The sequence below is a fragment of the Silene latifolia genome, chromosome X (assembly GCF_048544455.1).
Source record: "Silene latifolia isolate original U9 population chromosome X, ASM4854445v1, whole genome shotgun sequence".
Classification (NCBI taxonomy): Eukaryota; Viridiplantae; Streptophyta; class Magnoliopsida; order Caryophyllales; family Caryophyllaceae; genus Silene; species Silene latifolia.
In genome coordinates this window covers 59,628,241-59,653,880 of record NC_133537.1, presented here as the reverse complement: position 1 = coordinate 59,653,880, position 25,640 = coordinate 59,628,241, and the positions used below count along the sequence as shown (strand labels likewise).

Here is a 25,640-nt window from a genome sequence, read left to right as displayed (position 1 = left end):
CACGCGGAAAGTTTAAGCCTAACTGGGTCGGACCTTTCCTAGTCAAGTCCATACTCTCGGGGGGTGCGGTTAGGATTACAGACCTAGATGGGAATGAATTCGCTAACCCAACCAACCTCGACCAACTGAAACGATATTACCCTTAGTATAGGACAGAAAATGCGCCTCGTGTAACACCCACATGCCGCTCGTGCGACACGAAATAAAAATGGCCCTTGGCCCGCTAAAAGAAAGCTTATGTCACTATGCTCTTGCATTTTGACACTTCGACGTCCTCATATCATCAAATAAATTGAACTGCATTTTAAGAGTAACTAAAGCTCGTGCTTATTTTCTAAGTTCATTACAAGCTCTTGCTTCGAACAATTATTCTTTTATATTTATTCGAACTACGCAAAGGGTTTGATCTCATTTTCAATGAATACGTAGGCAATCCTTCACAGGATACAACCCATTATTTTGAAATGTAAATAGAAGGACATTTGCATTTGCATTTGAAATTCGACAAGAATAATAAAAGGAAATCACAACGGTCTATTAACTAATTAATCTTTTATTCATTGTTCCATAAATAGTAATAATACGCCAAATACATATAAAATAAAATGCTGAAATAAATGCTAGGCTAGGATTCTAAAAACCCCGCCGTTTATTACAACTTAAATAATAATAAATAGTACTACGACTAAGGCTATTCTTCCATGTTCCCCTTGCATTTGTCGCCTTTATCATATTTCTTATCTCGACCACGAGCAGGGCGCTCTTGTGCTATCTCCGACCTAATCACCAACGGTCGTTCCCACAGTCTAGCCTTACCGTTTCGATCCATTGCCATCTCCACGGCAGAAGCGGTCTTCGGTTTCTTCGACGGATGAACGACTCGGAATCCGGCATCTTCTTCCTCCTCAGTCAAATACTTTTGACTTTCCTTTGCTACTTCGCGGATCTTGTAATCCAAAGGCTCGTGTTTCCTCAACTTCTCACGCTCTTCCGGAGTACCAGCCTTTCTCCATTGCAAGTATGAGTCAGATACCCATAAGGAGCCAACAGGAACTGGTATGAACCACATGTTCCTCTGAGCCCACTTAATTGCCCACTCTCGACGAGACTCCATGGTGTGTGTGCTAATGCAGTTTGCGGAACGGTGTCGAGCTTCGGGATCTTCTGCCTAAGGCCCACTTGTCTCATCAATCTCTCTGGAAAAATGAAAATCATGAATTCCAAGCCAGGGATGCGAACTGACCGCGTCGGGTCCAAAGATGAGACTCCAGTGACTGACCTGAGATGCCACCACGGCACAATCCACCGGATCAGGGGACCTCCTTCACTCTTCATCTTATTCTCCCAATAGTTGCAAACCCGAGTAAAGTCCACCATATAGAGTCTAGTTCTCATTGCAATTGATCGAGCATGGTATCCTGGCACATTAACTGGGGGCTCAATCAACCGCAACCGTTCCATCAGCCAAACCTGCAAAAGAAGACGGGAATTAATGCCCATATTTCAACCGAAAAAAAAAAGGTTGACATATAAAAAAAAGAAAGTGGGTTCTTACCTGCAGAATGACGGGACTTCCCAAATAAGGAAGCTCGCGGTTGGCCTTTCTGTTATCTAAACCAAGAATGGTCTCTCCTAAAACTAGGCAGGCTGGGCTCTTGCGCAGCTCCATTTGTTCCACTAGGCTCAGAAAACGGGGGTCGCCTCTCATTTCCTTGTCAACATGCCCTTGAAGGATATAGCAATGAAGTAGACAAAACCCGAAGGCCCTCCGCCTCGCAACATAAGAAATAGTAGGGTCCTCCCTATTTATAAATTGATCAATAAAGTCAAACATACGGACTCCTTTCGAGGTCACAAGACGGTCAATCTCAGCCTTGGTCAATCCGAGCAAGTCTCTAAATTTACTTTTATATCCTTGAGAGCTAAGGGGTATAGCGGGTGCATTTTCTGGGTTCCATCCTCCAATAGCAGCTATTTCTTCAGGGAAAGGACAAATATCGCCTCCGGGAAAGGCAAACACAAGAAAATTTGGGTCCCAATACTCAAGACAAGCATCCAATAAAGGCTTCATAACTTTCACTAATTTTAGACTCAAGATAGATCCCAAATTAAAAGCACCCATGTCGTGTTTCTCAACATTTGTGAACTCATTTGTCCACTTCTTGAGACGGTTTTCAAAAGCATCCATAATTTTGAAATTTTTTAGAAGATATGAGAGCTTTTATGTGATAGACGGAATAAAGAAGAAGGAATTGTGTGAATAAAAGCTTCCCCGAAGTCTCTATTTGTACTAATCGCTATTTCCTAATTTACGTGGAGGTCTGACCAGCTGGAGAAATGACGTAGCATCTGCTGCGCCTCTTCCCCAGGCCTTTTTCCGTGATTTTCAGATTTGGATCTTTTCTAATTTGCTTTTTGCTATAATTTCCTATTCCTATAGGGTATTATTTTGGTAATTCCGTCAAATTACCAAGTTTTATGTTTCCTAATTATTTTTGGGTTCGCATTTCGAGACAAAGTCGACATTTTCGCCAAACAAGCACAATTACCCATTTTATTTTATTTTCGTTTTTTAGGGGAATCATTTCACTCCTCGTTTTCAATACATTTCACACTTATACATTTCTTTTTAAGTTTTTTTTTGGGGTAGCCCTCCCTACAGTCCGGTCATTTTGCTCATTTCTGGGCATTTCCTGCGCATTTTTCTATGCATACTTGGACATTTTGTCATTCTTGCTCATTTTCGGGCACTTTTTTTTTCACTTTTCTCATTTTGCGCCAATTTAAGCCACCCATATGTTATGTGTTTTACGTGTAAATTCTAGGTAAATTTCGGCAGCGTGATAGCACAAACCGTCACCTACCAAACCTGTTTTTAAGCTAACCTACAGGAACAGCAAACACCCAGCAGCAAAGGCACTCAGGCCATCATATATACCACCAAAATGCGATATATACATCAAACTAGGGGCTCTCGCCCAAAACAAGTCCGAAAAATCCGAAATAAGGTCCAAAATGTACAAAATGTAAACAGGACAACAACAAAAAAAGGCAAAGCAGCTAGTCCTGGTCGCCCCTCAACTCAGCTACAGTCGCCTCGAGAGCAGCAATCTCAGCGTCTCTGACCTCCAACTCCCTCAACAGACGAGCTGTGAGGGTTGAAAGGGTTGTAAACAATTGATAAAAAGCACTAGGGTATCATGGGGTCATAGGGGATTCATGGGAATTGATCATACAATCATATTCTCAAATTATAAGCAAGCAATTATTGTTGTGATGGATTGAGTTGGGTTATATCTTACAATCCTAGGAAAGTTTGGGTCCCGGAGCCGAATCGATTAGATTGTACAACATTACAAGTCGACTTAGTCTTCCCTACTCAACAACATGCATGGTCTAATGAGACTCGAGTTGGTTTATATCTTACAAGTCTCATTGAAAAGGTAGGTGATGGGTAAAAAATGCAAGGATTCATAGGCTTGCATTTCATCAAACATAACATGTGCATGAGTTGAGATCAAAACAAGCAAGCAAATAAACCATGAAAGCATATTAATTTAAGCATGAATCATTCCCCATGTTGGTTTCCCCTAATTACCCATTAACCCTAGCTATGGAACTACTCACTCATTATCATGTTGAACATGCTAGCAAGGTTGTCAATCATACCAACAAAGTGAAACATGATGAACAAAAGAAAGTAATTAGCAATAATTAAAAAGGGATTAAGAGAATTATACCTACTAATGATTCCAATAATAAAGCAAAGAATAAAAGAAGTACTTGATGCTTGATTGAGAGGTTGTCAATCTCCCAATAATAACCCAAATAATCTTCAATTACCCAAAATAAAGGATGAACAAAAGAGAGATTAAGGAAATAAAACTTGTATTAAAACTTGATTAATTGTTGATTACAAAACTAAAGAGATATTTGATTGATATTAACTACTCTAATAATTGATAAGAAGAACATGCTCTTCCAATTAGACTAATGGGGTATTTATAGTGGAAATTAGGTGGATGCATTGGGGTTAACTAAGGGCTTAAATGACGATTAAGTCCCTACTTAAGGAAACGCCGGTATTTTCTGAAGGATGGGCATCTTTCTTGAAGCTTGAAGAAACGAATTTGCGCTGTCTTGGAATCCGTGCGTCTTAGGCTCGGGACGGCCGGATTCCATTGTCTCTGCCCGGGCGTCTTTGGGAGAAGACGGGCGTCTTCTGGTAGCTGCTGCCCCGGCGTCTTGTATAGAAGACGCACGGATTGTGGTGCTGGGGACGGGCGTCTTCAGGACAATCCGCACGGATTGCTGCTCAGACTTGTTTCTTCTTCTTTTCTTCCCTTTTCTTCATAAAATCCTTGGGGATTTCCTTGGGGATGCAAGGATCTTTCCTCATCATTGCCTAACTACTATAATATGTACAAAGGCCTTCTAATATTGTCTCTCCTTGATGCTTGGTCATCGAATTCAATCAATTTAGTCTCATTTTGCCATGAAAATGCAAGGTTTGCACTCCTTTCCTACCAAGGACACAAAACCTCAAAGAATATGCAAAACAAAGAACTAAAGACAATAAATGACCCAAATATGCACTAAAAAGCATGGGAACAAGGCTAATTCGGGGACTAAATATGCGCTAAATATGGTCACATCAAATATCCCCAAACCGAACCTTTGCTCGTCCCGAGTAAAGAGGTGACAAAGACTAGGACCATTATTTAAACTAACCTAATAACATAGCCGATATGAGACAATTAGCGGGTCTCACTCCACCCCTTCAACTCACAACAAGACAACCATGAGGTAGGATGCCTTCTTGCAAGGCAAGGTGGGTCTTGCCAACATGGCGACACATCCAAACATTAAGCACACAAAATCAAATAATGGATGCATCTACAAAAGGAATAGCCACTTCCTCATCAAGTGGCGGAGGCAACTAAAAGAGAACAAATTTAAGAGCATATATTCCATCACAAATACTAGTTTAACAAATCACTAAGGCTAAGAGGATGGCACTAAATCACCTCCAAATGGTGTTAAACTAGACTACTTTCGTCCTCAATTTCCAAATACTTTCGTCAAAAGCGATCGGATGGTGTGAAATGATGATCCCCATGATGCTAGTAGCATATGACATGACAAGTCTCGAGTTCTCTACAAAAGTAAAGGTCATGGATCGCCCCAAGCTCGACAAAGTGGCTTGACAAAAAGGCTTTTTGGGAATGAAATGCTCAAATCGTTATAAACAAGGGTGGATATGACTAGCATTCAAAAATTGACCTCATTCAACTTTCACATTTCAAAAATTAGAGATGGGGTTTGTCCCTTCCGTGCTAATGTCCTTTTCTTTCGCCAATCGCTTATTAGGCAATCGGTTAACCTCTAGACAATAGCTTTTCGGGGTGATAGTCACTCTGTCTCTGGGCGGTTGAATTCACAACCGTGTAGGGGCCCAATTCAATAGATCCCTCTCCAAATCACATCGAAGTGGTACGCCTCCATCAAAACAACTAAAATTCTCAATATTTCAACATTTCATAAAATTTGAGGTTTCCTTGGCAATAAAACGTTTCCACATACAAAATCTTTGAAATGAGCACTTCAAACTTATTGATAGAAAGTATTTTTGGGTTGCCATACCACAAGGTCAATCAAGGTCACCTAGACAAGTTAACCAAGTCCATATCGCATCACGGGGTTGGATAGGTGACTCACATGCAAACCCTTGACTAGGCTTTGGGTCATGGGTCGAAAGACACTAGTATGACACAATCTAAGGTGTTTTACATCCATTCTAGTAGGCGAAGTCTTAAGTTGAAAAAGTATTTGTAATGGCTTAGTTGCTCTTGTCAAAGTTCCCAATTAGGCACTTTTCAATATATTTCATCTAAATACAACTATATGCCATGATGCAACTATTATATACATCCTAATGCAAGTGATTCTACCAACTAATATGACATATAAACTAAATGCAAGTCCCTAGTTCACATTGTTATACCGCATCAATCAAAATAAAGCCACATAGTCAGTAACATAAAGAGGAAAAAGGAGATTGGAAAGATCATACCATGCGGTCTTCATTATCCTCATGTCTCGGATGTGGCGTAGTCGATCAACGTGAACAAGGATAGAACAAACACAATATATACAATAATATATACTTGATTACACTACAAAGGAAAATAACATGTTTTTGGTTTTTCAAATTTCAAATTTTTATGGTTTTTCGAAATTTTTCAATTTTTTTGGATTTTTGAATAAAAGTTAGATTAGAATTCCCCATCCCCACACTAATATGGGCATTGTCCTCAATGGCCAAAATGATGGGAAATTATGCAAACATGATGCATGATTTCTACACTAAATGCAAGCTACACTAATCTACACTACATGATGCATGGTTTTTGTTTATGACGGAGAGGATAATTTAGATTACCTCCCGTTGTGTATGCATGTACTTCCCCAAACCGAGTTAGACATTATTGCTAATGTCCTAAGGTTGGGTGTAGTTCATGCACACACTATGCAATGCATGAAACTAATTTTGTCATTTTGGATTTTTAAAAGTGGGAACAATAAAATGAGAACACCTCAATGGGGCCGAGGTGTTAGTCCTTTATGGTGCTAGGACTACTCCAACAATGATCAAGATTAATAAAATACAACAAAGAGAGAAATAGACAAACCTCAAGAGGGTAGGAGCCTCCAAAGCTTGCTAATCTTCCATCATATCATCACTATCATCATCTTCCTCACTAGAAGTGGACTCATCACCACTTCCCTCTTCACTTTGTTGTTCACCTTACTCATCATCCTCTTCTCCTTCTTTACTAGCTTCTTCATCAATGTTATCATCAACCTCTTCATCACCGATAACCTCATTATCACCCGGAAACTCACCCCTAGATGCACTCGGAAAGAAGAGTTCCATATCCGCCCAACTAGGCAAAGGACATGAAGGGTCAAGTAGTCCTTGCCTAGCTAAGTGAAGGAGGGGTGGATATTGGGCTAAGTAAGCATCTTCCCGGTCCTTGAAGGCTTGCTTGTGCATCTCTTGCATAAGAAGAGTCATATAATCTTTGCTTGCTTCAACACCTTCGGGCTTGAACTCTTGGTACTTGAAAGGATAGGGTGGTGTGATAATGGAAGAGGAGGGCATTTCAATTTCACCCTTTTGTTGTCGGATAATGTATTCGGCCTCTTTTGAATGGGGAAGGAGATAGTTGGTCCGGTGGACACTTAAACGACAAATCTTTGAAGGCAAAGTAAAAGATCTAGCCTCACTAGTGAGCCACCCATACTTGGTGTCAAGAGGGTTATGAGAGACCCACTTGTACTTGTTTATCATAGTATCAATATCAATGAGATGACCACCCTTCTTTGCCCCATACTTGTTATCCTTGTTGAAGTTCGGATCAAAGTATTTAGCCAAAAGAGTGACTAGACCTCCATTCACAATAACGGTAGTGTCTTGCTTCCCACAATCAACATTTAGCCATCTATCCACCAAAAGCCTTAGAGAGTTGAAAGGCTTGGTGAATTACCTTCCAATGTTCAAGGCCGACTCAAGAAGAACAAAATCGAGTTTGGTGAAATGGTTGGTGTCTTTTCTTGCAATGATGGTGTTCCCTACAACCTTGTGCCACACTCTAATGCCCGGATGGTGGACTAATAGAGCGCGACTAGCATGAAAGCTCTCAAATTTCCTTCCGGAAATCGCCTCCCAAAGAGGGTCGGGGTCATATTTGCCAGCATTCTTGAAATAACTCGGTGAATCACTAAGACCCAAAGCTTTACCCATTTCCTCAAAAGAGATGTGCCTACTAACATTAGCTAGGCGAAACTCGATGGTTTCCATAGTCTCAACCTTGTTGACTTTCAAAGAACTCAAAAATTCTAAGGTAAGGGAGGGGTATGTCAATTCTTTTGTTGTAAACAATTTCTCCAACCCCATTGCTTTAAAGAAGGCTCTAGTTTGCTCAAGGACACCCAACTTATCTAAGGCATCTTCACAAATAAACTTGGTGGATAGAAATGATTTTCTAGCAAACTTAGCAAAAGTGTCCCTATGGGATTTGGAAATGAAAATTACCTCCGGATAATTCGAAAGTTGAGCAATTTCCGGAGTAGTAGATGTTGTTGCTTCCATGGGAGGTTGTTGTTTTTGCACTTCCAAGTTTGGGCTAGCTACCACCATGGCCAATGCTTTCTTTGCTTGAAGACTCTTTTGTCTTGATGAGAGTGCCTTTGCCGTTGGTGCCTTTGCCTTTGTTGCTTTTGTTGCTCCCTTTGTTTTGCCATTGATGAATAAACCAAGAAAAGAGTGAGAATCTTCAATTTCTAGTGTATCCAAATCGATTTAAAGATTAAAGGCTTTGCCTTTATGAATTCAAAAATCGACTCAAAGGTTGAAGATTTTGTGCTTGGTTTTGATTTTTGTTGAAAGAGGAGTGATTAATTTGTTGTTAAAAGGATGTTTTGATTTGATTTTGGTGAATGTTGTTGAGGAATCTTGTTTTTGTGATGGAGAGGCTGAGGGTTTTGGAGTTATGGGGTTTATGGGTAGTGTTTCGAATGAAGAAATGAATGTGGGATGGGGTTTATAATAAACCTGAAAAATTTGAAATGCAGGGGAAAGACGAGCGGCTTTCCTTCGGGACGCCCGAATTCTGTCTGGATGGGCTTCAGGAATTCTCGCCTAAAGACGGGCGGATTGCAGCAAAGACGGGCGGATTTGAAAATGCGAGACGGGCGTCTTTCAGAGAAGACGGGCGGATTCCTTTCCAGGGATTTTTCTTGTTTTCCTCAGCCAAAAAGACGAGCGTCTTTTCTTGCAGGACGGGCGTCTTTATGAAGACGGGCGGATTCTATTGAAGGACGCCTGGATTCGTTAACAGTCACAAAATTTCAAAAATTCAGCTCAGAAGGACGGGCGTCTTCTGCCCAATATGCCCGTTGTTATGCGAAGACGGGCGGATTCTCTTGAAACCGCTCGGATTCTACCCCTTTTACCCGAATTCAGTTCCATCCGGGTACCTTGCATATCCCTTGTCATTTTTTCATTCTTCTTCAAAATCTCGTGTTTTCATTGTGGGGGCAATACTAAGGCATGAATAGCCTAGGCAATTGCTATCCCCACACTAAGATAAAGCACTACACATCAATTGAAATCATTAGTCCCTCCCTCACTTCTCTAAAACATGATAATTATCTTGATCAAGGCATAAAAATCCAAAAATGACAAAAATGCAAATTAAGAATTAAAATGCGAGTTAGGGAGTTAGAAATATTTACAAATGGTGGTTTAGGGAGGACTCCACCAAACTCTCATTCTTGATGAGATGTCAAGGGGGCATGTCCAAGGTGTTGTTGATGTTTCTCAACACCTTGAAAAAGTAATCAAAAGCTTGTTCATTGTCGTGATAAAGTTTTTCAATAGATCTTTGCCCTTGTTGTCGGTCTTGATCGATAGCATTACCAATGTAGGGATTAAAAATCCCTTCAAACTCATCGTCCCAAAGACCACAAACTTCATCTACTTGATCACTAAAGATCTCTTGAGTTCATAGAGACAACTCTCCGATTATCTTGTTTTGGCCAATGAGGCCATCTTCTTCATTGCTTGACTTTGGTGAGCTTTACAAGCTCTCTTTGTTGCAATTCACTTGCTCTTTGAATGGAGCATCTTCAATTTTCTTCTTCCATTGGAGTTCCGACCTCTTCCTATCATCCTTTCGGCTATAATGATCGATCATAAAACATGGTTCATGTAAACGGGGAGCTCTCATAGTGTAATACTCCGTATTTATAAGTCTTGGGGTACTCTATCGAGTAGCCCTTACTCTGTCGAGTAAGGGTAAGTTGCGAAATAAAATAGTTTATGACCTGTTGGGTACTCGATCGAGTAGCTGGGGTACTCGATCGAGTAAGGGGGTACTCGATCGAGTACCTTGGGTACTCGATCGAGTGTCCGGTTTTACGGGGAGTTTTCTCGGGTTTTGTTAATTATGCGATTAAGGTATTTAAACATAATCGTCATTGTTTTAAATCACTTTTACAAAACCTAAAACCCTGTTTAAGAGAGAAAGCAACCAGTTCATCTTCCTAATCGCATTCTTAGCAATTCCGAGTTCGACGGTCGGTTCTTGTCGTAATTCGTATCGTTGAGTTCCTTGCGTCGAGGGTAAGCTTTTAACATAATTTTTATAATGCTTTGTTAAGATTGGTTAAACCCTAATTTAGAGATTTGGGGGTTTTGTGTGTAGTATGTGATGTGTAGTCTCTATGTGTTATGTGATAGGAGGAGGGTTCGTAGAAGAGGCGTTTCGATACAGCTGTAGATACCGTCTGATTGTTGTGCTTTCCAGGTAGGATTTCCTACTCAGTATTAGTCCCATAATGGGATATTGGTGATGTCTTTGTACATTTGGTTGTTTGATATAATGATTGTATTGTGTTTGTGGTTGTGATTGTTGTTGATGGTTCTCGAGATGCGTTCTCGGCTGAGTGGGGTCACTTGCGGGAGTGACTTCACGCCCTAGTTTCGCCCTTCGTGGAACCCGCCACGGAAGGGGATGTGCACATTAATGGACAGGTTTATCGCTCGGTATGATGAGCGGGGCTTAGGTGGGGAACGGCTGCGGTCCCCCAGCGAGGTGGCGGTCCAAAGGACGATCGATTTGAGATGATGGGAGTTGGTGGTGTGTGTGTGTGTGTGTGATTTCAAATGTCTGTTTGTCTTATTATTGTTATCTATATTGATTGTGTGATTAGTACTCGACCCGGTGTTGTTTTGTAAACTGCGGTGATCCATTCGGGGATGGTGAGCGGATATTGAGCGGTATTGAGATGAGTCTTGGATAGCCGGGATGCCACGACATGATGATAGGAGTCTTCCGTCGTAGCCTTTAGTTTATTTACATTTCGATTAGACAAAATGTCGTTTGAGAATAATGTATCGTACTTTTAGTTGGTTTCATGGATTGTAACTATTCGTTAAAACTATTTATAATAAACGTTGTTTCTTTATTGTTGTTTGGTTATCATTGCCTCGGGTAACCGAGATGGTAATGTCTTCATACCTGAGTGGTCCTGGTAAGGCACTTGGATTATGGGGGTGTTACAAATAGTATCAGAGAGACGATCCTGAAACATGTAACCAATGAACTTAATGAACATAGGGAGTCAATTAAAATGAACCCGGGGTAAAAGTTGTAGGAGCTAGTGCAAAGGCTTGGGAGACGTCCTAAAGTCGCGGGGGTCGCCCTACAACTTTGAACCGGTCACATGGGGGAAGTGTTTGTCGAGTCATATGTGTTTTTGGTTAACTTGTTTACAAATGTGATGGAATGTGTTGATTGTTGGATGTTCGAATTGGAAGTTGAGGAGGTGAAAGAAAAGTGATGATATATATAGAAACTGTTGATGAAATGATAGCATGTTGAATGTTTTACAACGTGGCAATTAATAGCATGATTGTTATGATATAATATGTGATTTATAAAGTTAGCATGTTAGCATATGACGTAATATGCGGGTAGCTCTTACGAATTAGGGTTACTCGATCGAGTGGGGCTGACTCGATCGGGTGGTTTTTTGGCGATTTTGAGTCCAGAATCGAGTTTTGGGGCACTCGATCGAGTAACTAGGGGTACTCGATCGAGTAGGGGGTCACTCGATCGAGTAGCCTAGATACTCGATCGAGTAGGAAAGAGATCAGAAGGTCTGTTTGGTTCTGGAGTTTGGGTACTCGATCGAGTACGTGGGGCACTCGATCGAGTAGCCCGTTACTCGATCGAGTGTGTTTGGGAACTCGATCGAGTGGGCTATGGGCATCGTGTTTTCGTGTTTTGAGGTTTAGTACGTGTGTTTATGTTTACCCCTTTCTTATATAGCTTCAAGATGCCGCCCAAGAGAACTGCTTTGTACGCGAGAGCTGAGCTTATGACCGTGGATGACATCGTTAAGATGTTAGAGCACCAGGATGCTCTTACTGAGACCCTGAAGAGATTGAATGAGGACAAGGATAAGAGTAAGGAGAAGGAGGTTGATCATTCTAAAATCAGCCTCTATATTGCGAGGTTTAACCCGAAAGAGTACAAGGGAGTTGGGGAGCCTAATCTGCTTGATAGTTGGCTGAGAGAGATGGAGAACATCTTAGACTTGGTTCATTGTCCTGATGAGATGAGAGTGGAACAGTGCGTTCTATCCGAGGGAGGCGGGAGCAAGTGGTGGGATTCAATGAAGGTGAGTGCTAAGGAGATATACACCAACCAAGGCTTACCCTATATACCTTGGGAGGAGTTTCGTAGGGGGGTGTGAGGAAGGAGTTCGTGCCGGAGCATGTGAGGAGTAAGTTGAGGGAAGAGTTTGATAAGTTTAAGATGACCATTGAGATGTCTCAGCCGAGTACTACGCATACGGTTCAATGAGAAGTCCAGGTATCTTTGAGGATATGGGTTTGAGTGAGGAGAACCTGGCATTGAGGTTTGAAAGAGGGTTGACTACCACGATTATGGATAAGTTACCCGTGGGGATCCTTACCGATGTTAAGGAAGCTTATGAGAGGGCTGGAAGAGCTGAGAGGTTGGTGGAGATGGCTCAGGAGAGGTCAGGTGGTGAGAAGAGGAAGTCTGAGAGCGAGGGTGGTGGCCAATCGAATCACAAGAAAGGCAACCACAATCGATCTAAGGGGTTTTCTTCGTGTCGGGGTTGATCTTTGGGGCTTCCTTTGGGCGTGGCCGTGGAAGTGTGAGTAATAGTTGGGGAGTGACCTGCTTTGGTTGTGGTGGTGTAGGCCACAAGAGACATGAGTGCACGAGTGCACCAGGATCTTTCCGGAGACTGCGCAGCTTCGCGAGCAACAGACCGGGATCGGATCATGGCCAAACCGGGAAGTCGAGTTACCAAAGTGGAGGCAACCGCAACGGCGGTAATTCTTATCAAAAAACACCGACGAACAACAACAACAATCAAGGGTCGGGTGCTAAGCCGACCGCATCGATCAAGATCTTGTCCAGGGAGGTGGGCGAAGACCGATGTGGCAAGTTATTCATGATGGATAAGAAGGCAAACTGAGGAAGATGCGCACGTTATCACCGGTACATTCCTTGTTAATGGTATTCCTACGTTTGTTTTGTTTGATTCGGGGGCTTCTCAGTCGTTTGTGTCTTCGAGTCATGTAAAACAGTTGGGTTTGAGAGTATATGAGTCTGTTAGTGAGCAAGTTTTCATACCTTCGGGTGAGTCTGTATCGTGTGGGAGGTTGTTTAGAGATGTATCTTTGATAGTTGGGCAAGTCGATTTCCCTGTAGACTTGCTAGAGTTTCCTTTTAACGGTTTTGAGATGATAGTTGGGATGGATTGGTTAGGAAAGTATAAAGCTAAGATAGACTGTCATCAAAAGAAAGTGTCCTTACCAGTCCTAAGGGTGTTAGTGTGTCTTATCGTGGGTTTCTAGTCAAACCCAAAGTTAAGTTGATTCGGTGTCACCTTGAAGTCTTATCGGAGGAAGGGATGTCCGTTGATCTTGTGTCATGTGAGAGATGACCGGATAGAGAGTCCGACGATTGATGAGATATCGGTGGTGGGAGAGTTTGCGATGTTTTTCCGAGGAGATTCCGGGTTGCCACCGAAGAGAGAGATAGATTTCACCGTAGAGTTGAAGCCAGGGACGGGGCCAATCTCTAAGGCACCGTGCCGTATGGGTCCTAAGGAGATGGAGGAACTTAGGAGCCGCTGGATGATTTGATAGAGAAGGGATACATTAGACCAAGTGTATCGCCTTGGGAGCACCAGTTACGTCGTGAAGAAGAAAGATGGGAGCTTGAGGTCATGCATAGATTACGGTGAGCCGAACCGTGTGACGATAAAGAACAAGTATCCTTTGCCAAGGATAGATGACCTGTTTGATCAGTTGAGCGGTGCAACCGTCTTTTCTAAGATTGATTTGAGGTCGGGGTACCATCAGGTGAAGATTAGAGAGGTGGACATACCAAAGACAACTTTCACGTCAAGGTATGGCCATTATGAGTATGTGGTGATGCCGTTTGGGTTGTCTAATGCGCCAGCGATATTTATGGATTTGATGAATAGAATCTTCAGACGGTTCTTGGACCAGTTTGTAGTGGTGTTTATCGATGACATCTTAGTCTACTCTAAGACTAAGGAGGAGCATGAGGAGCATCCGAGGATCGTGTTGCAGACTTTGAGGGATCATGAGTTGTATGCTAAGCTGTCCAAGTGTGAGTTCTGGTTAGAGAAAGTTGCTTTTAAAGGGCATGTAATCTCGAAAGATGGGGTAGCTGTGGACCCGGCGAAGATTGAAGCGAAAGACAAAGTGGGAAGCACCAAAGAATGTCGGCGAGGTTAGAAGTTTCTTGGGTTTAGCTGGATACTACAGACGGTTCGTGAAAGATTTCTCCAAGATAGCTAGACCGATGAAAGCGTTGATGAGGAAAGAGAACAGGTTTCGTTGGGATGAGAGTTGTGAGACGGCGTTCCAAACATTAAAGGAGCGTTTGACCACGCTCTGTCCTCGCATTGCCCGAAGGGAGCGAGAATTTTGAGGTTTATACAGATGCCTCGAAGAATGGGCTGGGATGTGTGTTGATGCAGAATGGTAAAGTGATTGCCTATGCTTCTAGGCAATTGAAGCCTTATGAGGAGAACTACCCTACTCATGATCTGGAGTTGGGTGCAGTGGTGTTTGCTCTCAAGATTTGGAGACATTACCTTTATGGAGCAATCTTTAAGGTATTTTCTGATCACAAGAGTCTTAAGTACATCTTCACGCAGAAGGAGTTGAACATGAGACAGAGGAGGTGGATGGAGCTGATTGGCGATTACGACATGGAGATTATCTACCATGAAGGGAAGGCCAATGTTGTTGCTGATGCTTTGAGTAGGAAGAGTGTACATTCCTTGTGTACAGCTCTATCTTTGATGAGGCTGAGGGATGAGGTAGCGAGCTTTGGGATACATATGATGCAGAAAGGAGATGCCATGGGTGATATGACAGTACATCTGGAGTTTTATGATGACATTCGGGATAAGCAGGCTTTGGATCCTAAGATAGTGGAGTGGAGAGCTGGAGTAGAGAAAGGGACAGTGTCCCGGTTTTCTATTCATACAGATGGTAGTTTGAGGTTTGATGGTAGGTGGTGTGTTCCTAATGATGAGGAGTTGAAAAAGACGATCATGACATGAGCGCATTGCACACCATATTCATTCATCCAGTGGAGACAAGCTATACAAGGATTTGAAGAAAACGTTTTGGTGGCACGGATGAAGAAAGAGACAAATTGAGTTTGTGTCCCGTTGTTTGACATGCCGGAGAGTTAAAGGGGAACAGAGAAGACCACAAGGTAAGATTCAGTCTTTAGAGGTGCCTGGGTGGAAGTGGGAATCCATTTCCATAGATTTCATTGTGGGTTTGCCTAAGAGTCAACAAGGTAACAACATGATTTGGGTGATAGTGGATCGTCTGACCAAGTCAGCTCACTTTGTTCCAATGAAAGATACATGGACTAAGGCACAATTGGCTATGGCCTATCGAAAGAACGTGCTTAAGTTACATGGAGTCCCTAAGGACATAGTGTCCGAAACGAGAGATGCGAGGTTTATATCGAGGTTTTGGAAGGAGTTGCGGAATCGTTGGGAACAACTTTGAAGATGAGTACATTTCATCCTGCGCGATGGGCGATCGAGAGAACAATCAAGACTCTTGAGGATATGTTGCGAGCTTGTGTGATGGATTTTGGTGGTAGCAGGGAGCAGATGTTGGACTTGATAGAGTTTTCTTACAACAACAAATATCACACACACCAAGATTGGTATGGCACCGTTTGAGGCTTTGTATGGGAGGAGATGTAGGAGTCCAATCTGTTGGGACGATAGTCTTTGAGGCAAAGTGGTTTTAGGACCAGAGATGGTGCATGAGATGGTGGAACAGATTAAGATGATCAGGGAACGGATGCGAGCAGCCCAGGATCGACAAAAGAGTTATGCAGATCTACATCGTCGGGACATAGAGTTTCAAGTTGGGGACAAGGTTCTTCTGAAAGTGTCTCCGATGCGTGGAGTTATGAGATTTGGGAAGAAAGGCAAGCTAAGTCAGAAGTTTATAGGGCCTTATGAGATCTTAGAGCGAGTTGGGGAAGTTGCTTATCGTCTGGCTTTACCAGCTGCGTTAGAGAGAGTGCATAATGTGTTTCATGTATCGCAGCTGCGGAAGTATGTGAGTGACCCGTCACATGTGTTGGAGGCAGAGAGCTTAGAGCTAGATGAGTCCTTATCATATCTTGAGGTGCCTAAGCAGATTCTAGACCGAAAGGTTAGAAAGACCAGGAGTGGTGAGACAGTTTTGCTTAAGATCCTTTGGTCTAACCACGAGACCGAGGAAGCTACATGGGAGCCAGAGGAAGCTATGAAAGAGCGTTACCCTTTCCTCTTTGATCAGGTATGTATGGTTACGGGGACGTAACCTTGTTTCTTTTAGGGGGGGTAGGAGATGATCGCGAGAGTTTTTAAGAGTTTTATACACCTTTTATATGTTGTGTCGGTATGTTTGTCGGGATAAGTTGGGTTAGTATCATGTTTTATGTTCGGTTGCTGAGTCGGGAATGTTAGGGGGGTACCTTTGTTTAGTAGTGGTTTGAACTTCGGGGACGAAGTTCCTTTTAAGGAGGGAAGACTGTAATACTCCGTATTTATAAGTCTTGGGGTACTCTATCGAGTAGCCCTTACTCTGTCGAGTAAGGGTAAGTTGCGAAATAAAATAGTTTCTGACCTGTTGGGTACTCGATCGAGTAGCTGGGGTACTCGATCGAGTAAGGGGGTACTCGATCGAGTACCTTGGGTACTCGATCGAGTGTCCGGTTTTACGGGGAGTTTTCTCGGGTTTTGTTAATTATGCGATTAAGGTATTTAAACATAATCGTCATTGTTTTAAATCACTTTTACAAAACCTAAAACCCTGTTTAAGAGAGAAAGCAACCAGTTCATCTTCCTAATCGCATTCTTAGCAATTCCGAGTTCGACGGTCGAGTTCTTGTCGTAATTCGTATCGTTGAGTTCCTTGCGTCGAGGGTAAGCTTTTAACATAATTTTTATAATGCTTTGTTAAGATTGGTTAAACCCTAATTTAGAGATTTGGGGGTTTTGTGTGTAGTATGTGATGTGTAGTCTCTATGTGTTATGTGATAGGAGGAGGGTTCGTAGAAGAGGCGTTTTGATACAGCTGTAGATACCGTCTGCTTGTTGTGCTTTCCAGGTAGGATTTCCTACTCAGTATTAGTCCCATAATGGGATATTGGTGATGTGCTGTATTTGGTTGTTTGATATAATGATTGTACTGTGTTTGTGGTTGTGATTGTTGTTGATGGTTCTCGAGATGCGTTCTCGGCTGAGTGGGGTCACTTGCGGGAGTGACTTCACGCCCTAGTTTCGCCCTTCGTGGAACCCGCCACGGAAGGGGATGTGCACATTAATGGACAGGGTTATCGCTCGGTATGATGAGCGGGGCTTAGGTGGGAACGGGCTGCGGTCCCCCATCGCGGTGGTCCAAAGGGACGATCGGTATTGAGATGATGGGAGTTGGTGGTGTGTGTGTGTGTGATTCACCGTGTCTGTTTGTCTTATTATTGTTATCTATATTGATTGTGTGATTAGTCATCGACCCCTGTGTTGTTTTGTAAACTGCGGTGATCCATTCGGGGATGGTGAGCAGATATTGAGCGGTATTGAGATGAGTCTTGGGATAGCTTTGGATGCCACGACATGATGATAGGAGTCTTCCGCTGTAGCCTTTAGTTTATTTACTTTTCAGTTAGACAGTCAGTTTGAGAATAATGTATCGTACTTTTAGTTGGTTTCATGGATTGTAACTATTCGTTAAAACTATTTATAATAAACGTTGTTTCTTTATTGTTGTTTGGTTATCATTGCCTCGGGTAACCGAGATGGTAATGTCTTCATACCTGAGTGGTCCTGGTAAGGCACTTGGAGTATGGGGGTGTTACACATAGTTTTATCAAGATTAAAAGTTATACTCTCATCTCCCACTTCTAGAGTGAGCTCTCCATGTTTCACATAAATCACTGCACCCGCGGTGTGTAAGAAAGGTCTTCCTAGAATGATTGGAATGTTGGAATCTTCTTCCATATCAACAATGACAAAGTCCACCGGGATGAAAAACTTCCCAATTCGTATGGGAACATCTTCCCTAATCCCTAATGGTGTCTTCGTCGATCTATCGGCCATTTGGAGTGTGATATTGGTGCTTTTAAGCTCTCCCATCCCCAACCTTGTACTCACCGAGTACGGCATAACACTCACACTAGCCCCTAGATCACATAAAGCTTTGTTGATCGTGGTGTCGCCAATGGTACACGGTATTGAGAAGCTTCTCGGATCCTTGAGTTCTGGAGGTGAACTCCCTTGAAGTATTGCACTACTCACTTTAGTGAAGGCGATAGTCTCAAGCTTCCGGATCGACTTCTTCTTTGTGAGGATGTCTTTCATGTATTTCGCATAGGCCGGCACGTGATTGATTAATTCCGTGAAAGGAATTGAGACTTCCAAATTCTTCACAATTTCCATAAATTTTTCAAGTTGGTCATCAAATTTGGGCTTGGCTTGACGACTTGGAAAAGGAAGTCTAATTATAATGGGCTCCTTCTCTTTGACCTTGTCTTCATTTTTCTTTGAAATTTCTTCTTTTGATGATTCTCCATCTTTGGAGTTTTGCACAATTTCTTCCTTGTTACTAGCTTTCACAACTTCATCCTCAACTTGCTTCTTCGGTGCTTCATACCTTGTACCACTTCTCAAGTGAATGGCACTAACCGTTTCATGTCTTGGGGGATTACCTTGAGGTGGTAATTTCCCCTTTTGTCTTTGTGAGCTTGAAGATGCTAGTTGAGTCAATTGGGTTTCCAACATTTTGGTGTGAGCTAGGATGTTGTTGATGGTGGTTTCCTTTGCTTGACTATCTTTTTGCATTTGAGTGAAAAATTCTTGTTGATTCTTTTGCATTTGAAGGACCGCTTTTTGAACATCAAAACCTTGGTCATTTTTTTGATTGTATGGATTTTGATTTTGGTAACCTTGGTTTTGGTTGTAAAAGGGTCTTTGATTTTGGTTTCTCATGGGAGGTGGGGTGTATGTTGTTTGAGGGTTTTGAACATTTTGGCTTTTGTATGAGAGATTTGGATGGAATTTGGTGTTTTCATTGTAATAATTGGAATAAGGAGTACCACTCTTGTATGGTTGGAAAGCATTCACTTGTTCATTTGTTCCCCTACATTCACTTGAGTCATGTCCCAAAGTTCCACAATTCTCACATATCCCACTTGGGATTGATGAAGATGCCGTCATGGCATTAACATGATGCTTTGGTGATTTTGAGGCTTCTTCAAGTCTAGCCATAGCTTTTTCAAACTTCAATTTGATGGTATCAATGTGAGCACTAAGTTGAGCACCCAATTGAGTAACGGAGTCCACTTCATGCTTTCCTCCTCTAGTAGCCTTGCGAGGTCTACTATATTGTGAGTTATGGACCGCCATTTCCTCAATTTTGTTCCAAGTTTGATTGTCATCAACTTCGGTGAACATTCCATTTGATCCCATGTTGAGAATGTTCCTTGAATCTTCATATAGACCGTTCCAAAATTGTTGTACCAAGAACCACTCGCTAAGTCCATGGTGAGGACATGAGCGACAAATTCCTTTGAACCGCTCCCAAGCTTCATACAAAGATTCTTCATCCCTTTGCTTAAAACCCGTAATTTGAGCTCTTAGCATGTTAGTTTTTTCCGGTGGGTAGAATTTTTTGTAGAAAGCTAGAGCCAACTTCTTCCAAGAATCAATTCCGAGAGTGGCCTTATCAAGGCCCTTCAACCATTGTTTCGCGGTGCCAATTAGAGAAAAAGGAAATAAGACCCATCGAATTTGGTCTTGAGTTACATCGGTTTGAGAAATCGCATCACAATAGTCACAAAAGGTCTCCATATGAGAGTGAGGGTCTTCACTAGGCATCCCCCCAAATTGGCTCCTTTCGACTAATTGGATAAATGCGGATTTAGCAATGAAATTTCCGGTCAAATGTTATGGTGTGGGAGTACCATTGGGTAGGTTCTCCTCGGTGGGTACGGAATGTGATGAAAACTTAGGCATTGTGGGTTGATTTTGTTGAAGAGTCTATTGATCCAAAATACTCAAGGGGGGGGGGGGGTGAATTGAGGATTTAAAACTTTTTGAAAGCTTTTTCGATTATGCTAATGTAATTGATTATTTAAAGTTTATTGATTAGACTTTAACTAATCAACTAATGAAGGTAAACGTAATAAAAGAAACAACCGAAAGAACGAAGAGACACAGGGTTTTGAAGTGGTTCAGTTTCACAAGTCGAAACCTACGTCCACTATTCTCGATTAATAAATTTAGTACCTTTCTACGGATTAAAAATTTACTAACCCAACTCGTACAACTAACTCTAGCTGTAACTCAATGAGTACCGTTAAATACTCGAGTGACTAACTTACGCTAATAAGAAAGCACTAATGATTCTAACAAAGGTTCACGTTAATGAACAAGTAAGAAATCAATTAAGCACTATTATCTTATAACGATAATGAAAGAACGAATGTATAAGTTTATAAATCACACGACCTTTTTCGAAAATAAACAAAACGGTTTTCTTGCTTTAAAACACGGTTTTCGTTTTGTGAAAATATATGAAAGTTATGCTCAAAGGTCTTAACTTTAATGATGTAAAGTATGGAGTATTTATAGTAAAAGAGGAGCAAGGGTTTCGGTTTTCTAAAACCCTAGATGTCGTGTGGTGTCTTGTAAAGCAAGAAGGAATTAGGTTAAATCTTTCCTTAATTCTTTTCAAGACTTGCCTTAATAAATAATATTTTCCTATCTTAACAACTCACCAATATCTTGGAGATTAGGAAAGATAATATAAGGAGATAAAGAAATCTCTAACAAATATTATCCTAATACCTTAACCCTTATCCAAGCGAAGGTTTATTGTGCAAGAAAGAATTTACTATTCACGTTTTACTATTCACAGCACTATTCACGGTACTGTTCACGTGGCACTATTCACGTGGCACTATTCATCCCTAATATTTTTATAAGATAGAAAGGAATAAATAAAATAATAAAGAGATAACAAATCTCTAACAAAATATTATTTTAAAGATTTACTCAATCTTTTCCTTCCATCTTTACAAAAATAATATTTTATAAGTTAGGAAAGAATAAATCAAAATAATATAAAAGAGATATTAAATCTCTAATCAAGTATTATAAAGATTTACACAAAACCCTAACTTGTACAAAGAGTAACCGTGTATGAGAAAGAAACGACTCATAAGCCCATTTCTCTTTCACGAAAACCCTAGGTAAGATAAATTAGGTTTAGGGTATTATAGAGTATGTAGAAACTAGAAACCCTAATTAGCAAGATGCCTCAACTCAGAAATTGATTCAATCATAATTACTAATTATAAGCTCATAGTAGAACCATACTCAATTTTAAAATAAGCTCCCTTGTAAAATAAATACTTTTACTAAAACATTTAAAACGGTTTTCCAAAAACAATTTAAAAACTATTTTGTCGTGTGTTTTATAAACTTCACATCTCAATGTTATAGTAGAAGAGCTATAACATTGAGCTCTTATATAAGTAATGTTATAGCTGTGAGGCCATAACCTTACCAATGTAAGAAGTCCATTCTTACGTTACCATTACGACATAATCACCTACGCTATTCTAATCTTCGTTAGGAGATCTTCGAGTGTAGGCTACTTCATTATTCAAGCTTGATCAATCTTTAGATGAGCTTTATCTTCTCATGACGCTCGAATAACTCTTCCATTATCTTGCAATACCTTGATCCTTATTTGAGGGCTTGATCATAATATAAACGCATCATACTTCCATCACAATTCCTTAATGCTTGCGATTAGTAAGTCCAATCTAAAAGACTAAACAAACAATTACGCGCAACGAGTATATAGAATATAAAGTACTCTTGACATCATCAAAACATAAACATATATCCTATATGGTTCAACATTTGTGTTGTATTTTGTGTTGGGTTCTTCTCACCTTCTCTTGCAAAAGGGTTGATGAACTCAATAGTTGGTTGAATATCTACAACCTCACTAATACCTCTCAAATTTCTCCTAGCAAGTCTTCTATTGGTTGTCAAAGTTCTTTCAATTTCACGATCAAAAGGTGACAAATCACCTTGTGACCTTCTAGACATGCAAAATATCAAACAACTTGAAAACAATTAGAACAAACCTTGAGGAGTTCTACTTCCTCAAGGCAAAGAAAGACACAACTAATAACAATATAAGAAAATCTAAATCAAGATAACACCGTCCCCGGCAACGGCGCCATTTTTGGTCGGACTAAATCTTTTTCGGTAACTTGTCGTTAGGAGCACCTAGACCAAAACACAATTTATAGCTTCACAAACAACTCTACAATTAGTAAAGAGGCAAGTAAAGGTCGGATCCCAAGGGACGGGAATTGAGATGAGATTTCTATTGAAACTAGTGGTGTCTTAGGGGTGTCACAATTTGGGTTGATGTAGAAGGTCACTAAACTAAATAGCAATGAAAATAAATAAGCAAGATGAATTGAAAGGGTTGTAAACAATTGATAAAAAGCACTAGGGTATCATGGGGTCATAGGGGATTCATGGGAATTGATCATACCAACACGTTCTCAAATTATAAGCAAGCAATTATTGTTGTGATGGATTGAGTTGGGTTATATCTTACAATCCTAGGAAAGTTTGGGTCCCGGAGCCGAATCGATTAGATTGTACAACACCTACAAGTCGACTTAGTCTTCCCTACTCAACAACATGCATGGTCTAATGAGACTCGAGTTGGTTTATATCTTACAAGTCTCATTGAAAAGGTAGGTGATGGGTAAAAAATGCAAGGATTCATAGGCTTGCATTTCATCAAACATAACATGTGCATGAGTTGAGATCAAAATAAGCAAGCAAATAAACCATGAAAGCATATTAATTTAAGCATGAATCATTCCCCATGTTGGTTTCCCCTAATTACCCATTAACCCTAGCTATGGAACTACTCACTCATTATCATGTTGAACATGCTAGCAAGGTTGTCAATCATACCAACAAAGTGAAACATGATGAACAAATGAAAGTAATTAGCAATAATTAAAAAGGGATAAAGCAAAGAATAAAAGAAGTACTTGATGCTTGATTGAGAGGTTGTCAATCTCCCAATAATAACCCAAATAATCTTCAATTACCCAAAATAAAGGATGAACAAAAGAGAGATTAAGGAAATAAAACTTGTATTAAAACTTGATTAATTGTTGATTACAAAACTAAAGAGATATTTGATTGATATTAACTACTCTAAGAATTGATAAGAAGAACATGCTCTTCCAATTAGACTAATGGGGTATTTATAGTGGAAATTAGGTGGATGCATTAGGGTTAACTAAGGGCTTAAATGACGATTAAGTCCCTACTTAAGGAAACGCCGGTATTTTCTGAAGGATGGGCATCTTTCTTGAAGCTTGAAGAAACGAATTTGCGCTGTCTTGGAATCCGTGCGTCTTAGGCTCAGGACGGCCGGATTCCATTGTCTCTTCTCGGGCGTCTTTGGGAGAAGACGGGCGTCTTCAGGTAGCTGCTGCCCGGGCGTCTTGTATGGAAGACGCACGGATTGTGGTGCTGGGGACGGGCGTCTTCAGGACAATCCGCACGGATTGCTGCTCAGACTTGTTTCTTCTTCTTTTCTTTCCTTTTCTTCATAAAATCCTTGGGGATTTCCTTGGGGATGCAAGGATCTTTCCTCATCATTGCCCAACTACTATAATATGTACAAAGGCCTTCTAATCTTGTCTCTCCTTGATGCTTGGTCATTGAATTCAATCAATTTAGTCTCATTTTGCCATGAAAATGCAAGGTTTGCACTCCTTTCCTACCAAGGACACAAAACCTCAAAGAATATGCAAAACAAAGAACTAAAGACAATAAATGACCCAAATATGCACTAAAAAGCATGGGAACAAGGCTAATTCGGGGACTAAATATGCGCTAAATATGGTCACATCAGGGGGTCATTCCTACGATCACTTCTAATTAAAAGACATAAATAAAGAAAGGTAATCAAATAAGGATCTAGGGTACTTACGTTCTCCAACTTCAGGGCATTTATGCCCCTCCGACAGACATCGTAAGAAGAGCGCTGGCTCTTCCTACGGCACACTACCCAGTCCCTCACAACAGGGTATGCCCTCGGCTCAGGCTCCGTCCTCTTGGGCGCGAAGCTGGGAAAGTAGGAGTACACCCACGCCTGCAGACAAGACAATCATTTATTTTTATATGATGATGATCTTTTATAATTCAATAGAAACAAAGAAAGGAAGGAATAATGATCATTCATAAATGCAAAGGAAAGGTACATACCTCCAACAAGAGTCCAGGGCCGACAGTAGCAGGAGAAGTCCCCTTCTCCATCAGCTCTGGACATACCATGGCCCTCATAAAATGAGTGAGGAGTGCAAAGCCAGGAGTAACCCAGTCCCACCGACCTAGGCTACTCAAGTCAGACAGAAAAGAAAGAAGCTTCGTCGACAGCCTCTCCCCATTGTCTCCGAGCTAAATCAAAGACAAGAACCACCACAGCCACAAGCAGGACCTCTGCGCCGCAGTACAAGGAGGAGGAGCCGCCTTCCTCCCGTTCATCATCACTGTCGCCGGGGTCCTACCCGCGAAGTAGTCCCTGACGTAAAAACTCGGCACCAACCCAGGAACGCTGGCAACACCCTCTGCCATGTTCCAGCAGATCAGCCTCCTCGCCTCGGCTGAGTCCACTCTCATGGCCGTCAACGGCCACACCAAAGCCTCCTCTCCACACGGCAGACCCGAGATCATGCCGTAGTCCTCCAAAGTGACCCCGACCTCTCCAAAAGGCATATGGAAAGTCGAGGTCGTGTCCTAGTACCGATCAGGGAAAGCTCGAATCAGTCTAAGGTTAGCCCGAATCTTCCTTTCCCTGATCGCTCTCCAAGCTCCCACCAGAGCCCCGAAGGCTCCCAACTCGACGATGGCCTTCTCCTCCTCCGAGAGTCTCCCAAAGGCGTCCATCATCGTCGAGTAACCGGAAAAGGACCTCATGTTCCCAGGCTCCTGTATGAATTCGAAGCAATGCTATCTTTAGCACAAGACAAATGAGAAATGAAACGGCAAACAAATAGGAAAGGCAATAAGGAATAATGACACGTTCGAGACTTACCAGACTCCTCGCCGTCCTGTAAGACAATTGGCTCTCTGCCGCCCAACTGATATGTCTACCATCCCATTTCGCGGCCCACTCTGGTGCACCCACTAGCTGGCGACCACAACGTCCCACGTTGGCCCGCCTCGGGACCTCCTCAGCCTCCTCCTCGACCACCTCCTCTCTCTCTCTCTCTCTCTCTCTCTCCCCTACAAGAGCAAGAGAAGGGTCAAAGTCTATGTCCATGGGAGCCCTCCCCAAAGTAGAAGGAATGTCACCTGCAAGATTAAACTAAATCAGCCAAGGCAAGCCTCGGTGAGGTTGTTTCAAGCATTTTTCA

The 25,640-nt window shown here is 41.7% G+C and overlaps 1 non-coding gene across 1 annotated transcript; it reads left to right on the top strand.

The window, feature by feature from the left end:
• The first annotated feature begins 19,702 nt into the window (after window positions 1-19,702).
• Window positions 19,703-19,809, top strand: LOC141624055 (small nucleolar RNA R71). Its single transcript, XR_012533866.1, has one exon. It is a non-coding gene; the product is annotated as a small nucleolar RNA R71 (small nucleolar RNA).
• The last annotated feature ends 5,831 nt before the right edge of the window (window positions 19,810-25,640 follow it).